The 17,929-nt window shown below is 36.4% G+C and overlaps 1 protein-coding gene across 3 annotated transcripts in view; it reads left to right on the top strand.

Annotated features, from left to right (window-relative positions):
• SYT1 (synaptotagmin 1) overlaps positions 1–17,929 on the top strand; it is a 541,050-nt gene that overhangs the window by 108,663 nt on the left and 414,458 nt on the right. For all 3 annotated transcript variants that reach the window (XM_053658804.1, XM_037162064.2, XM_053658803.1), the window contains one exon: positions 1,173–1,296. The gene's annotated coding sequence lies outside the window, so the exon portion shown is untranslated. The remainder of the gene's footprint in view (positions 1–1,172; positions 1,297–17,929) is intronic.

Here is a 17,929-nt window from a genome sequence, read left to right as displayed (position 1 = left end):
TACATGGATTTATGCTGTAATGATTCCAGTCCATTAGTTGGCAAATAGGACTCCTTAATAACTGCAGAAAAACTATAAAATTCTACTCAGAATATAATGAAGGCTGCAGGGGATTGTGTGTGCATTTATCTCGTAGTAGGAAAGCTTGAATCCTCAGATCACGGGGTGTTGCTATGTCAGCGTTCTCCAGAGATTTGAAACTGCAACTGTAAAAGGGCAGAATGGTGTGATTAGCGTGAGAGCCACTGGAAGATGCGGGGCCTCCATTTTTAATTAGGAGTATGAGATTCAGCTGATAACGTAAATCCCCCTACTTATGTTTCTACATTTGTGAACGAATCAGGCTGCTGTGCTTAGAGTTTTGGGATTTTGTGTTCTAAAATCATTATTTAAAACTGCAAATATGAGAACGTAGGTCACTCTATATTGAAGAGTAGATAAAATGCAAAAAGAAGTGCATTAAAGAAAATGGAATGAAAGGAAGAAAGAAAGAAAAGAATGGAAAAAAGAGGAGAGAGGGAGAGAGGAGGAAAGAACAGAAAAAGCAAGCAAGAAAGGGAACTATTACAATATTTGATAGAGCTCCTCCACAACTCAGGCCTGTTATATGGGCCATATTTCCACGTCCTCCTCAGGTAAATGTTTGGCAATACCTTTCTTTTATTGGCACTGTGGTACCTGCTAAGAGATTCAAAAGTCAAAACAGATTCAGTTAGCTGGTCAATAATTCTAAAAGGTGGGAGAACGTTTCCAGAGGAGGATAGCGTTTCAGTATCCTAACAAGGAGTCTTGTTAGCAAAACAAAGTGTGAATTGCTTAGAGATAATTCCCCACGGTGGGCAATTCCACTGGGTGCCTTCTGTGGCAGCACATGCTATTTCTTCTCTGTAGACCAATGCCATTGAACAGGGTATGCCAGAAGAAATGTGGAAAACTCGCTGTTTTGAAACATTTTTTTCTTCTAGATTTTTCTTTATGTCAGCATGATTTGCATGTATTGACTATTATCCTGGAGCACCTAGCACACCAGGAATTAAGGAGGCTGGAGCAGGATGTGAATAATGAATGGGCTGCATACGCAGAACTCTCTATGCCCAGTTAGTAGTAAAGTCAAGTGCAGAAAGAATAGCAGACCAGCATTGTAATGGATTATTTCTTTTATTGTCTCTCAGGGGAAAACAGGAAAACAAGAACTAACAAGAATTTGAGTGACAAACACCTGGATTCAGATCAGAAGACTGTTCATTTGCCTATCACTGCATTTCTGGAAACTGTGCCGCTGACCTTCTGATTAAGGTATTTGGAAAAGAAAACCAGAAACTTTGATAGGTTTTGTTGGTGATCATGCCCCCATCCTTAAACATATTTTGTAATATGTGGAGTGGGGGAAGGATTTGTACAGAAGATTGTAGGTTTGTATCTCTCACTTTAAAAGTGGTTTTATGATATTAAAATAAGCATCTTTTGCAATTATCACTAGTATTAATGCCCTCGAAGTGCTCGTTTAGTTGATGGTGCACTGGTCATTTATATAGCATTTTTGCTTTCTCCTACTTTCATTTTATACTTCATCACATCCAAAGTTGTCATGGTTCATTATCTGTAGATGGTCTTGATCAGCCTTGCATTCTAAAAGAATATGCCATGACATCTGCCTCTGTGCTTTTGTGCCCTGTTGCACAGATGATATTAAGGTAAGGAGGTGGGAGTGCAGGTGGGATTTGCCTCAGGCTGATGTTTCTTTGCACCATACTATGTCTTACTCTCAAATATGCCTGATTCAACAATGAAGTACATATATCACATTGTGACTATTACATATGTTAGAGTCCATAACTGGGGTTGTAAAGTATCTGCTTGAGTGTCTTAACTAATGAATTCCATCAAATTCAATTATCATTCTTAGACTCTTCATTAACCAATCAAATTGCTTCTTTGGTCTAAGTCATTTCTAACATACTTTCACTAGACATAAACAATATTCTATCAAGTAAATTGGAGGTTATTAAATTATCTCACTGATCATTATCTGGAGTCAAGTGGTATTGAAATTTTGGATTTCTAAAGAATTGCCTTTCATGCGATGCTCCTTGTACAAGGAGAAATAAGTTATAGTGTCAGGCTGTGTCTTAAGGACTTTAATTTCACTATTTGAATCTTAGAGTTTTTTTCCTCAGGAAGTTGGCTAAAATCGATCTCCAATGCTAAAATTATTTAGATATAAAGCAACTATATAGCTATAAATTCACTAACTTATTAAATAAATCTGTCCAGTCAGCCTTTGCTGTATTATAAGCTCTTTACCTTTTGGGAGTGGGCTCTAGAACCAACATTTTAAATTTGTGTATCAAGTGATTCCAATATACTTCAAGTTTAAGAGCCATTACTCTATGAGAGTAAAAGAACAGCTAAGAGGAAAACATTGTAAAATTGTAGACATATAATTGATATTAAACATAAAAATATTGAAATTAAATTCGGATTTGGATTTTCCCAGATATTTTTATTTCTCTGGACTGTACAAAGCGTCTTAGACTGTTTATTTTATTTCTGCTTTGATGTTAAATATTTTGAAATTAAAAATTCAATATAAGGTTGTCAAGCATATGAATGTCTATTAAATTAAAAGTATCCCAAAGTTGCCAAATAATGTAAATGATCCCTAGCATACTAAAACATATTACATTCATAGTTTGTATACTTAGTTATCATTTTCACATTTACATCTTTAGTTTTATGAAGGTTTCTAAGTAATGTTATTCTTTCCACATTAAATGTATCTAAGAAGCACCAGTTCTTTAAGAATGCCAACCTGTACTTCAGTTTTCATCGAGACAGCTCCTATGAGTATTGATTTTTCAAAAGATAGTTTCCTGATACAAATAAGTTAATCCTTTGGGGCTCATGATTTTCCATTCATTCTTAAGTGAATAATTTCATACTATCATATTAATAAAATATTTTCTTATAGCTTTATTTTTAGTGTGTACAAGTTATACATTGTTTGCCAACTTAATATGGAAAATTCTAAAGTAAGTATACATTTAAGTGAGAGTCAGAGAACAAAGAACTGTCTTCTGAACTGTGAAAAGATGGAATAGTGTGATTACCTCTGTCACCAGATGAAAGCACAAAGCAACATTAGACCTAGTGGGAAAACTACAGAGAATATAGAACTACAAGAGCCCATAAATTTAATTCTTGCTTCCTCAAGGTAGACTTCACTGAGACAGGGGTCTAAAAAATGAAAATATTTAGGTTTTCAGGTACTTACTGTATTTTCTGAAATAATTGAAGTAATTTAAATTGTTTTTCAAATCCATAAAAATTCTTTTATCAATTAAAAAGTCCTTGATTTTCAAGCTAGTTTTAAAAATTATATTTATAATATTGTATTATAGGGAACAAATACATAATTATTTAGACCCATAAAAATATTTGCCATTTCATAACTCTAATCACCTTCTTCTCTAACTTTTTTTCTCCAAGTTTTATTTAGTCAGTGATCCTACTCTTCATTTTTATCTTATTGATTATTACTGTTGTCAACCTTGCACTAAAATCAATCTGATCCACTTATTTTAAGTTTTTTTTAAGGCTTTCCATCTTCTTAAATGAAAAGGACAAGGTATGCATAAATTTACATGTTAGATAAGGTTGAACTGCCTGTGAAATCTAATCCATATAGTTAGGCCTAAGTAATAGGGTAGTGGGAGCAGGAGGGACTCGGGGGGCTGCACTATGGCCATTATGGATTCAAATATCCACAGCCTAGGCCTCAATAGACATCTTTTCTGCTCATGAGATTTTTCTTAATTACACTTTCCAATGACTGAGGTTCCTATTCTGGACATATCAGAATAAATCTTATTTTGTTGCTTGGCCTGTCTGGCAAAGCAACTCTGATACAGATTAGTTGGATTAACACTCCTATACACAAAAAGGTTTGTATGTATTTAGTCAAGATAAAGAAAACAATTATTGTGGTAATGGGGAGGAAATTATGTCACTAAAGATACTGGCTATAAAGCACAAAACAGATGATAAGAAAAAATGTATAGCAGCTAAAAGTTTATTTAGTGTTGATTGATTTTTTATTTGAATTTATTTTTTTCCAATTGTTAGGGACTTAAAAGATTCTTCGTTTCCATACATTTACCCCTTTAAGTTTTATGTAGCTAAACACTTATTGAACATATACCCAGGAGAATAATAAGGTTCACGTGAACAAAGGAATAGAACTTGATATAATACTATAGAGAAACAGAGACAAAGTAGAAAAGTAGATAAAATAAATAAAAGAGTGTTTTTAAAAAACAGTAAGAATGTGAGGCAACAAAGGGATAGGTTGATGGACAGAACATTGTTCCCATTGCTGTAGTAATGAACTCTGGAAAGCCATCCCTTTTCCTAATATTGCAAAGTTCACATTGAGCTACTTCATATTTGGTCTAAACTCACTGTCTGCATCTAGGTTAATCACTAATTACTAACTGGTTTCATATCAACAATTCCAGTGGACTAAGAAGAGGCACTCAAACACTTCCCATTTGTGTGTGAATGTGTGCATATAACTATATCTATATCTATCTCTATACCTATACCTATGTCTAGATATAGAAATAGTATTATAAATATTTCTAAATATATACAGAGCAGCAACAAGTAAAAATGAAAAATACTCAAGGTTCAAAAAAACCCCTCAAAAGCAGAGGAGAAAGACTCAGAGCTGATGTCATGACTGCACAGAAGAGACCAGTCCCTGATCAAGTCTCTCATGGCTGAAGGACTTGAGTCAAACCAGGTTAGAGATCCAGAACTGAAAATCTCACATAAATGCAAGACCCTGGAAAAGCTGCTTTCTCCTTGATAAAGCAGCAAGAAAATTGCACCCACTGATCCAGGGTAGTTACTAGAGCTTGTCTTTCTAGGAATCTAGGTGAAATGGAAAAAAATATCTCTACTGTAATAATTCAAAATTCTAGACCTTGGCAAATAGCAGTGTGGGGCTTAAATTTATACTATCCACAATACATGAATCCCCCAAAATATAATTATGTAAACCAATGGAAACCTATTATTCTTGCAGAAATATGTCTTAGCCAGGGCACAAAGGACCCTTGAAGAAAAAAAGAAAAGTCTGAAAATGAATTTTCAGTTAAACAGTTAAAAACTCCCACATGAGAATTACCTAACATAATAAAGAGTAAGCAAGCAGGATGATTAAGATCCTAAAATTATGAGATAGATTAACAATATGGAAAAAGCATAAACTAACCACATTTAATTTAATCATTAAGAAAAAATGAATGCAAACCAACAATAGGACACCATGAAAACAGATTAGCATATTAGATGAAAAAGAAATAATAATCTCAGAAAAAATGTAGTATACCCATTTAAGAATTCAATAAAACTTTCAGGATGAAAGGGGAAATGGCCTCAGAGAATATCAATGGAGTGTGAGTTACACCTGTAGAAACTGTATAGAATGAGCACAGAGTGCTACGAGATGGAAAATATAAGCGACATGGAAGAATAAAATGAGAAATTACACCAAATGTCTACTAAGACTTCCAGATGGGTAGAGTTAAAAGATAATAGCTGGAAATGTTCCATATTTGAAGAAAGGTGTGAGTACCATATAGAAAATCATTCCCATCCACAAACCAGCCAAGTAAAACAAGCTAGGATACATAGATGTAACGAAGCCACAGACTCCAAAAGTGATGCAAAGATCTTAGTAACCAGAGGTAACAGATAACATTTTATATAAAGAAACAAGTAAACAGACATTTTGTCCCCTAAAACTGACAAGATAACAAATGGAAAAAAAATGATTTCAGGTGTTGGAAGAAAATAACGAGCAAACTCAAGTCCCGTACTTACATAATCAACTTTTTCAAGAATGAGAGTAAAATAAATGCGTTTTCTTTTTCAGAAATGACAAAGGAAGTCCAATGCTCAAAAATAATTTTAAGCAACAAAATATATATTCTCAGGGGTTCCATGAAACCCTGGTTGTAAATGTTTTTCAGCCTTGGAAACTTGGTTATTCTAGGATTCGTGAAACTAAAAATACATTATCATCGATAGAGTGTTGTTGACGACCAAATTGATTGCTGACATATCTTTATATATCAAATGTTTGAAATTTTAAAGGCGTCAAAGAGACGCCTTTTGATAGCTTGAAGAATGGCCTTATGGAGAAACTGCACTGTCCTGACCCTTTACCTACTCAGTTCCGTGAGTTTTGTAAGCTGTAACATTGCTGTTCTTCTGAACGGCAGCTTCCAATGTGAAATCTTTATTTTCTCCTAAGATCATCCTCCTTGTTCTTGAGCTGTCAGTGAGAAGATGTAGCCTATTGCATTTCAGAATGCACGTCCAGACATCTAGATGTGTGGAACATGTAAATGCCTGTCATGCTCAAATACTCTGTAATAATGTGAAAATGGATAAATAATGTAGTGGCCGAACCTTCGCACTATTTGGGTGCCATGCACACTTAGGAAATAGAGAATTGCTAAAGATACAGGAAAAGGAAAGGTTGTTGGGGTGATTGAAGTAAGTTCTTGCCAGACAGCTTAGGATCAGTAACAACTTCTCCATACTGAGAAGTGATTCTGGGCAGAGGACAAGGGCACTAGAAAATGCTAATATAGGGACAGAACTACCGATGACAGAGTGGCTTAACAAGACTGTGCTTTTACACCGGACAGACACTTAATAGCTGCTGGAGATGGACCAATTACTAAGAAAATGGTTCTCTGTCAAGATGGCAGTTGAGTACTGAGAATGACCAGATTAATTTTGTGGCTTTAGTTGTTGTTTGATATAGAAGGAGAATTAATATTGAAGGCATTCAAGAAAGCACTCATCTAGGGACAGAATAGCGTTCCTTGATTCCTATCTTTCACAAACCCCCTCCATATGAACAGGCACATCCTAGGTAGACAGCATGGTCATGAACTCTATGTGTTTTTTAGGACTTATAAACATATTGAAGGGTTTTACCTATGTTGTTTATTTCTGAGTATAAATGTAAGTGGATTCCATTTCATAATTGAGACTTGAATAAGATTTTATAAGCTGATTTAAGGTCAGCATGCTTCAAGTTTATTTTGGATACAAAAACATCTCCTTATAGAATCTACTGAAATCAACAGAGGGGATAATTTCAAAAAGTATTCATCCAGCGAAAATTCTCAGGAGTTAGAAAATTTACATTTACTGTTTTTATTTACCAACATCCTTGTCCTTTTCTTTATAGAAGCACTTTGGAGATGGGAGAAAAATTAAAAGAAAACAAAAGGGAGAAAAATGATATATAACTTTAAAATTATATTTAGTTTTTCCTGCTTTTCATGTAGCGTAGTATACAATACTGATCTGGTCTATTCTGGGTCCTTTATGTTGTGAAGAGGCAGGGTGGTGTTTTTCCACTAGTCTCCTTCATATAGGCAAGAGCTTTCAAACCAAAAATCTAAGGTTTTTTTTGAGTGAAAGAAATATTCATCTCTGGTGAATAGCAAAGATGATTTATATACCTACCTGATTTTATTTTTAAAATCTCTGTTCATCGTAAAGTTAAATTTATATTACTTTCAGTCATTATTTCCAGTTTTTTATATATGTCTAACATACCATTTAATTTTATATCTCTAACACCTCACATATAACGGTTTAAATAAATCTATTGTTTTCCAAAAACACTGTTTTTAGTTGGTACTTTTACTTCTTCATTTAATGAAAGAGAAACAATTTCTTCCATGGTTACAGCAATTTTTGCAAAGTTTTAAGTAACATAATGCAATGACTGAAAATTACCTTATTATTTAGGAAGTAAAAGCTATATATTAATAATTATATCTGTAGAGTAAAGGTTATTTGGTTTCTTATACTAACAATTCCTGTTTCTATGTAATAAAATACAGATTTCTTCTAACAGGGAAATAATTATTCTTCCACATTAAAATAACCTTTTCACTCATGCCCTAAAACTACATTTTTAGCTTCTGGAATATAAATTATCCATTCATTCCACATGGACAGTGAAATTTAGTTCATGAAACAGAATATATATCTGTTTATATGTCTCTCTCTATAATAGGAATTTGGACTGAGATGAGTAGTTTTCCATATACACATGGAGGATTGGATATATACATATTTTTCTTTCCAAAAATGCCATCAGTATTGTCAGTCTCTGAATGTAAGTAGAAAACTGCATCAGTGTTTCTGATATTTTTTGTTAAAACATAGTCACAATGCTGAATGGAGAAATGCTAAAATTTTATGAAGCATGACCATGAAATAACCAAACTCCCTTAAAAAAAAGCTCATGTAGTGAACTTATATCCAATCAGTGTTGCCCGTCACTGTGCTCACCTTGGATTTGCAGAAGTGCTGCCATTGTTCAAAACATTTTAACACTTTTTGGAACTGTCTTTAGAGCCAGTTTATATACCAGAGAGCATTTCTCAACAAACAGCAGGAAGACTCTGCATGGTCATGACCAGTGAAAATGCGAAGGTAGCTTTTACTGGGGAAACAGACAATGAAGAAGCTATACATGTAAAATATATAACATCTTAGTGATATGGTGAGAAGGAAATAAGACTTTAATGTGGACTTGGGGGTGAGAGTTACGTAGGTTTTTCAGAGGTGGCTTCCTTAATAAGCTATGTTATGTAAAACCCTAAGGGATGTGGAGGATAGGGTGTTTTAAAATAAATTTTACTTTAATTGTTGTTCCAGTAGTTTTCTGCCTTTTACCCCCATCCCAGCCCACCCCCTGAGCCCTCCCTACCTCCCTCCTGTTTCCATCCTCCCCCCCTTGTTATTGTCCATGTGTCCTTTATACTTGTTCCTGTAAATTCTTCCCCTTTTCCCCTGAAATTCCCTCCCCTCTCCCCTCTGGTCCCTGTCTGCCTGTTCTCTATTTCAGTGTCTTTGGTTATATTTTGCTTGTTCATTTGTTTTGTTGATTAGGTTCCTGTTAAAGGTGAGGTCATATGGTATTTGTCTTTCACCACCTGGCCTATTTCACTCAGCATAATGCTTTCCAGTTCCATCCATGTTGTTGCAAAGGGTAGGAGCTCCTTCCTTCTTTCTGCTGCATGGAATTCCATTGTGTAAATGTACCATAGTTTTTTTGATCCATTCATTTACCGATGGGCACCTAGGTTGCTTCCAGCACTTGGCTATTGTAAATTGTTCTTCTATGAACATTGGGGTGCATAGGTTCTTTTGGATTGGTGTTTCAGGGTTTTTAGGATCTAATCCTAGCAGTGGAATTGCTGGGTCAAAAGGCAGATCCATATTTAGTTTTGTGAGGAAATTTTATACTGTTTTCCATGGTGATTGTACCAGTCTGCAATCTCACCAATAGTGCACTTAGATCTCCTTTTCTCCACAACCTATCCAACACTTGTTGTTTGTTGCTTTCCTTATGATGTCCATTCTGACTGTTGTGAGGCGGTATCTCATTGTGGCTTTAATTTGCATCTCTCTGATAGCTAGAGGTACTGAGCATCTTTTCATGTGTCTCTGGATCCTCTGTATGTCCTCCTTGGAGAAGTGTCTGTTCAAGTCCTTTGCCCATTTTTTATTGGGTTGCTTGTCCTCCTGGAATGAAGTCATGTGAGTTCTTTATATATTTTAGAGATCAAACCCTTGTCTGAGGTATCATTGGCTAAAAAGCTTCTGCATGGCTAAAGAAAACAGTATTAAAATAAAAAGGATGGGGTTTTAACAGTGACTCCTGGGAAAGAGGAGGGAGAAAGAAGAATCAAACACCCTAACCAGGAGGCCAGTGATCAGTGAGAAAAGTGGAACACTTGGAGATAAAGATGACTAGTGAGGTGGCAAACAAGTCCTGCAGGGTCTTAAGGGCAATGGTAAGGAGTTTAGATGTTCTACTAGTGTAATAGAGAGCCACTGGAGGATTTTCAATAGGGGAAATGCCACAAAATGATTAGTGTAAAAATTGATTCCAGTTTCTGTGGAGGAGATATATTTAGGTGTCAAAAGAACGGACAAAGACCAGGAGAGAGTGCAGCGATGAGGGAAGGCTGGTAGGTTTGGTGAGGCTTGAAGAGGTGTAATGATGAGAAGTAAAGAGACTTGAGACTTGTAAGTACAACCTGTGTGACTTGTCGATGGATTAGTCATGGGGAATAAGCAAAAAAAAAATCAAGATTTATCCTAGGTTTTGCCTTAAACAACTTGCTAAAGCCAGGTACTGTGTTATGAAAGAGTCGGTCAGGAATAGGTAAAGGGTGAAAAACCAAGTTTTGTTTTCTGCATAGTAGGTTTGAGATTTTCACTGGACTTCCCAGAGACGTCAAATGGGCAATTAGATATAAGAGGCTGGACCCCACCTTACCAAAGATTCCTTAAATATTGGTGACATTTGTTATGTTACTTTATTATGTCTACATTTAATAAGTCTAACTTTACAGAGTACCAGGGCTAATTCCACAGACAATCGATATGGAAAACCTAAGCCCGACTCTATGGGAGTCTCTCAACCTGCCCCACAGGTTGGCGGTGTTGCTGCAGTTGTCCAGCACCACGTCATCATGTCCCCACATGGCACTTGAGAAAGCAGGGTAGCTGAGAGGAGCGTGTGTAACAGAAAAGGGCCTTTTCTTTTTAAATTAGCTCTCTCTTCTGAGCAGAAAGCAAAATCTTTTCCAGAAAATTACTAACAGACTTCTCCAACGTGTTCTTGTCCAAACCAGTATCAAACGCTCATCCATTTACCATCCTTTACAAAAGGAAAGAGTATTATCCAAATTTGAGAAGACAACTATGACTCATTTCTTATGGCTGAGATTCCGTCATTGGTGAAAAGGCTTGGGCATATTGGGAAGCTGGCCATCTGTGTCCGCTGCAGGAGGCATTGGCTTTTGGATGGCACTTAAAACCAGGACGGGAGGACACCCCCCCCCCCAAATATATCCACTGTACACTCAAAACATCTTCAATGTCTCTTTATAATGCCCATTTTATATGGCCACCGAAAGAACAAAGACTTATATTCACCTAGTCCAGAGTATCCCCTACAAGTTGATTGCTTCTAGAATTAAAAGAAAACCATAACCCGACATCTTAAGCTGCCAATAGAGAGGATTCTCTCTCTATCTATTTCTCTGTTTTTCTCTTTCTCTCCTTGATTTCTGGTAACTTTATGTTTTTAAGGTGACTGAGGGAAGAACCCAGCCTAGAATATCGTAATCTGAAATTGTGAACTTAAATTCAGCAGATCTGTATAACTGTCATTTTATCATTAGAAGCCACCATTTTTTCATCTTCAAAATGCCTCAGGGCTTTCACCCTTGCTGTGCATTCTGCCTGGAATTCCCTTCTCTTAGATCTTGACAGGGTCTTTTTGGTCAGGTCTCACCTTAAGTATCATTTACTTGGAGCTGCTTACCTTGACCACTTTGCTTGGAGTAGCCACATCTGTATCAAGTCACTCCTTCTTTTATACTTATTTAAATTACTGCTTTTGATGCATAGAAGTGATCACTGACTAAAAATTGTATGTATTTTTGCTGAGACCTACACATTGTGTCCTTCCCACTCTCATTTAGCTCATGGACTTCTGCGTTGTTCTCATGGGCCCCCAGCATCCATGACAGCTTGTGCTGTGTAGTAGGTGGTCAGTACTTATGTACTCTTCCATAAATAAGGAGACTTCGAAAGAACAGGTCTGTGCCATTTATCAGAATATTTCTAACACTTAAATTATGTGATCACTGGTATCTTTTTTTAAATGATGTTTGTTGGAATGTTTCTGATTGGGAAAGTAAATTACATGTAGAAAACATTCCTATGTCACTATTTCAGACTCAGCTGTCCTCCTTTAGGGAACTTTTTCCTTTAGAATCACATTTTCTACTTCAAAATATAGAATAAGTAATAAAACTACATGACTACGCTTTTCTGGCCAAAGTAATGGGCCTAAAGATGGGCACTGAATGCAAGCCAACCCTGTTATGAAACTTTTGTCATGTGGTTATCATAATTTCATGTGCACATGTATTTTTATATTTGTGGGCTCTTAACCAATGTCTTTTGCTGCCTCTTAATTTAGAAATAGAGTGATAGGACAATGGCCTGCAGTTTTATACTGCATTTTTATAACAGCCTAATCATTTGCCTGTGAACCAGAATACAAATACAAATCTTTCTTGTGAAAAATATATTCTGGGCTGATGGGTCTAAAGGATATAAGTTGGAATCTGAACAGGAAATGTAGCTAACATCACAAGGATTCTAATTGGTCCCTCAGTTTGCCTGGCTACAAAACATTCTTTTTATATTTGTTCATTCCAATACTCTTATTCAAAATAATTACAATTATAGAATATATACATCATTTGCCTATTGGCCATATTAAGGAAAGAATAGTTGATTAAGCTATTTGAGATGCATTTGCTAAGTGACAGGAACTGAATTAGATATTAGGGTTTCTCAGAGGAATAAAACATGATGAGCACATCTGAGTGTTCTGAAGTCCATCTGAAGACTGTGGGCAGTGTGTGGGATGAAATAAACAGAAAAGGGGAACTAGAAGTACCTTGGATAAATGCAATGCAGAGAAAGATTTCTGGGAAAGAAAAAAGAGTTCAGAAGTAAACACATCTGATCCGGGGACAGTGCTGGAAATCTAATGACATTAGTAAGAAACAGAGAGATTAAATCAGCCTGACAGTAAGGAGGTGAGGACAGTATGTGTGGATAGACAGACCTGTTAAAGAATCTGAAATGGAACAATAAGAAATAATACAAGGAGAACTTAGAGAATTCATGGGAGAATAGAAGAAGCTAAATTCCAGAAAGTAAGTTTCTGAGTTTGTGCACCTTTAGTAGAAGGGTCATAGTATTTGAATGTGAGCTTGCATATGGGACTGCGTCAGGTGTTGATGTTGTCATGCGTGGGCAATCTCTGTGAATATTAACCATTTGTTTTGTGAAAATCTCCCCTATGCCAAGTAACACAGCAGAAGCAATTAAGAGAGAGAGGGGCCTGTGTGCTCAAAAAGGTTGTAATTTCTGATGGGAAGAGAAGTAAATAAGCAATGTGATAAAATGTATTTGCCACAGCGCTCCTATTTGCTATTTTTTCTAGTTTTAAAAACTAAGCTAAGCCACCCACTGGCATTTAAATCATGGCTGTCTGGTTTACACTGTCCTTCCACTCAGCTACTCTGTTCTCTCTGCTCTATTGTAGAGAAAACAATGGGAGTTGATATCTGCATGTGTTTTTAAGTACAAGTTCTTATCTGTGTCTGCCATATCACACTGTATTGTGAGAAGTCCAAAATTTAGGTTCTTTCTTAAAATTAATTATCTGGTACTTTTCCTACAACAGTGTATCTCCTATTGGCATGTCGGATCTCATTTTGTTCACATATCTTTTGTGTGTGTCTCCTCGATAATGATAACAGTGACTGGTGTGAGAGCTTATCTGCTTTTGACTCTGAAAATGTACTAAAGCAGAAAAATACAAAGTAGCAGCCCCACGTACTAGTTATTCAAGCATCCATTGAGCTTCTGTGTCAATATTAGGGGAATAGTGCGTGCAGCTGTGACTCAGCCTAAATGGTATCAAAGACAAATACCAGTGGGAAGAGATAGCACTTCTTTGACAAATACATAGGGAACAAGTTGTTGAAACAAAATAAGCTTTGCTTTATGTTTAAGATACAATAATTGCATGAATTGGCTCATTGTATTTTATTACTTTTTTTTTTTACTTTGGAACAGTACAACTCTTTTTCTTGCCTAACAATTTATAGATAAAAACAGCATGAAAATTAGAAGAGATTTTACTCTTTACTTTTGTTTTAGCTCCCTTTACTCCATTTGAATAGAGATATTTGAGAGAAAACAAAATATTAAAGAAATCCCAATAAATTATGTAGTTCTCACCTAACTTTGGCAGATTTAAAATTTTTAAGACCTTCTAAAAAGGGAAACTTACAATATATGTTATAGAAACTCTTTCGTATATCTAACACAAATTTTTTATATTCTATATTAACCATGAGATTTTTTTTCTTAGAAAATTTGTAATAGACTACTCAGTATAGAGTCAATGCCAAAAACATTACAAGTAAGTGATAAAGACATTTAAAAATAGTAGGCCCCTCCCTGGCCAATATGGCTCACTTGGTTGGAGCGTTGCACTGCAGGACAAATGGTCACAGGTTCAATTCCTGGTCAGGGCACTTACCCAGGTTGTGTTTTAATCCCTGGTCAGGGTGTGTAAATGAAGGAAACCAACCAATGGATATTTCTCTCCCTCTTTCTTTCTTCTCTCTTTAAAAAGCAATGAAAAAATGTCCTCAGTTGAAGACAAAAAATAAAACTGGAGGTCCTGAGATTATTTCAGACTTCACAGGTGAAAGTAAAATTTGATTTGTAATTAAAAGAAGGGAAGAATTAGTCACATGGAGTCATTTTATATTTTAAAAAAAAGATTTTTTTCACCATTGATTTAAAACCAGAAATCAGACATTTTTATCCAAAAAATTCTAGAGGAATAATTTTGATTTTCAAATGCAATTAGAAAAACAGACATTCAGCTTTGCCCTTTCTGTGAACTCTTTCTTAGATTCACAAGTTTTCTTGATCTCATCACTTTTAATGCTATCTATAAAATTTAGAGTTGTATATAAGCACAGACTTTATAGATATTTTGAACTCATGCTAAATTGTTCTGTGGATAAGTATGTTTGTGGCCGAGATAATCTGGTTCTGTATTTGATTTGTGTAGATTACTGTTTCAGAAAGCAAGCTGATAATTTTGTAGAGACAGTCTTTACATAAAGAACCATTATTTCCTGGAACCTTTGTTTTGGGGCCACAAAAGACTGGAGATCCTGTAAGAGCTGAGGGTCTGGCTATTTAACAAGACCATTGTTCATGTCAATACCCTTTCCCATCTCAGAGTCACTCTGGTAGTCAGGAATATTCATTCACAGGGGGGGAAAAGGCGGGGGTGGGGGGGTGGCTCCTTCTTAAACTATTCCCTGAAAGCCACAAACAACAAAAGCCACCTGGAAGTCACCTTGGAAGAATGGAATATTCATGAGTTTGGGAAATTGTTATGCCTGAACTTGAATTCTGTCCCTACCAGCAACCTGTGTGTGATGTGGGCAAGGTGAATGGCCTCTTCAGCATTTTGGCTAATTTAAAGGGGTCCTCCCAACATCACCTCAAAGACAAGAAGTGATGGTAGATTTGGTTTTCCAAACTATTTTGACTTCTAATGTATCAGTGTCATGAGGTTCTATTGAGATATAATTTAAAATGGTGCTTTTTAAAAAATAGTGGGTAGTTACCTGCTAATATGTCATGTAATCAAACTAGTTGTTTATGATTAGCATTTATAAATGGAATAGATTAGAATTAAATTTTTAAAAACACAAAATTGAGAGGATTAGTATTGCTTTGTGAAACTTTTGTTTGCATTGTGTATACCTAGTTGTGTTACTGATGTCATTACATTAAATAAAGTAGCTAAATTCCTATATGAGTGTTATATAAAAATTCACAATGTCCCTTCAGTTGGCACTTGTGGTGGGAACAAAGCAAACAGTGCAACTTTATTTGGTTTATTTTTAAGAGCTGCGTTTAGGCATCTTTCCTCAAAATTCATATGCTAAGGGGGTTCCAGCCAAGATGGAGGCATAGGCAGAAACACTTTGCCTTCTCACACAACCAAAAGAAGCACAACAACTAATTTAAAAACAGAGAACAACCAGAACTGCCAGAAAATCATTTGCATGGAAGTCTGACAACCAAGAAGTTAAAGAAACATTCATCCAGGCTGGTAGCAGGGGCAGAGATGGGCAGCTGGGCAGAGAGGATACATGGCAAGGCAGCAGCCGGCTGACCATACAGGCAATCCCACTTTCTCATGCACATAAGCTGGGAGAAACAGGGGAGTGATACAGACCATGAAACCAGGGTTTCAGTGCAGGACAATAAAGGCTCAAAACCCCTGGCTGTAAAAAAATCTGTGGGGATTGGTGTGGCGAGGAAAACTCCCAGCCTCACAGGAGAGTTATCAATCTGCTTGTGGAAAGCAAGGAAAATGACAGAAAGTGGGACAAGAGTGGAGCAAGAGGCCTTCTTCTCTTTCTGACCACTTCCCCACAGCCAGTGCCATAACACAGCAAAGAGGGTTGCCCCGCCCTGGCGAATACCTAAGGCCCCACCCCTAACCATGTAATAGGTGCACCCAAACATAGAAATATGGCCCAAATAAAAGAACATATCAAAACTCCAGAAAAAGAAATAAGCGACAATGAGATAGACAACCTATCTGATGCAGAGTTCAAAACACTGCTAATCAGGATTCTCACGGAACTGATTGAGTTGGGTCACAAAATGAAGGAAGAAATAAAGGCTACGCAAAGTGAAATAAAGAAAAATATACAGGGAACCAACCGTGAAAGGAAGGAAACCAGGACTCAAATCAATGATTCGGAACAAAAGTAAGAAAAAAGCATCCAACCAGAACAAAATGAAGAAACAAAAATTTAGAAAAATAAGAGGCTTAGGAACCTCTGGGACAACTTTTAGCATTCCAATATCTGAATCATGTAGTGCTGGAAGAAGAAGGGGAACAGCAAGATATTGAAAACTTATTTGAACAAGTAATGAAGGAAAAATTCCCCAATCTTGCAAAGGAAATAGATTTCCAGGAAGTCCAGGAGGCTCAGAGAGTCCCGAAGAAGTTGGACCCAAGGAAGCACACACCAAGGCGTATCATAATCAAGTTACCCAAGAGTAAAGACAAAAAGGGTATATTTCTTTTTAATTTATTTCTTTTAATTGTTGTTCAAGTACAGTTTTCTGTCTTTTACTCCCATCCCAGCGCCCCCCCAGTACTCCCCAGCTCCCTCCCATTTCCACCCCTCTTAGTTTTTGTCCATGTGTCCTTTATACTAGTTCCTATAAACCCTTCCCCCTTTCCCCTGAAATTCCCTCCCCTCTCCCCTCTCAGCCTGTTCTCTACTTTAGTGTCTTTGGTTATATTTTGCTTGCTTGTTTGTTTTGTCGTTTAGCTTCCTGTTAAAGGTGAGATCATATGGTATTTGTCTTTCACCGCCTGGCTTATTTCACTCAGCATAATGCTTTCCAGTTCCATTGATGCTGTTGCAAAGGGTAGGAGCTCCTTTTTTCTTTCTTCTGCTGCATAGAATTCCATCGTGTAAATGTACCATAGTTTTTTGATCCAACAATGAAACAGCAGAAGCAGAAATCAAGAAAAAAATCCCATTTGATATAGCAAAAAGAAAAATAAAAAATACCTAGGAATAAACCTAACCAAGAAGATAGAAGACCTACATGCAGAAAACTACACAACACTGAAGAAAGAAATTAACGAAGGCACAAACAAATGGAAACATATACCGTGTTCATGGATTGGAGGAACTAATGTCATCAAAATGTCCACACTACCCAAAGCAATATACAGATTCAATGCAATACCCATTAAAGTACCAGTGGCATATTTCACAGACATAGGAGAGAATCTTAAAAGCAGCAAGGCGAAAGGAGAGAGCTACCTGCAAAGGAGTTCCCGTAAGACTAGCAGCTGATTTCTCAAAAGAAATCTTACAGGAAGAAGGGGCTGTAAGAAGAGGGGCAGGCAAGAAGGGAAAGAAGTATTTGAAGTCAGGCAAGGACATGCATCCAAGATTTGTCCTTTACTATCCAGCAAAGCTTTCATTTAGGATGGAAGGGCAGATAAAGTGCTTCCCAGATAAGGTCAAGTTCAAGGAGTTCATCACCACCAAGCCTTTATTATATGAAATGTTAAAGGGACTTATGTAAGAAAAAGAAGAGAAAAAAGATGAACAGTAAAATGACAACAAACTCACAACTATCAGCAAAGGAA

This window comes from Artibeus jamaicensis, unplaced genomic scaffold (genome assembly GCF_021234435.1).
Source record: "Artibeus jamaicensis isolate MK-2021 breed Jamaican fruit bat unplaced genomic scaffold, CSHL_Jam_final scaffold_584, whole genome shotgun sequence".
In the NCBI taxonomy this organism is placed as follows: domain Eukaryota; kingdom Metazoa; phylum Chordata; class Mammalia; order Chiroptera; family Phyllostomidae; genus Artibeus; species Artibeus jamaicensis.
Note: the sequence above shows the minus strand (reverse complement) of the source record. Positions and strands in the feature narration are given on the sequence as shown.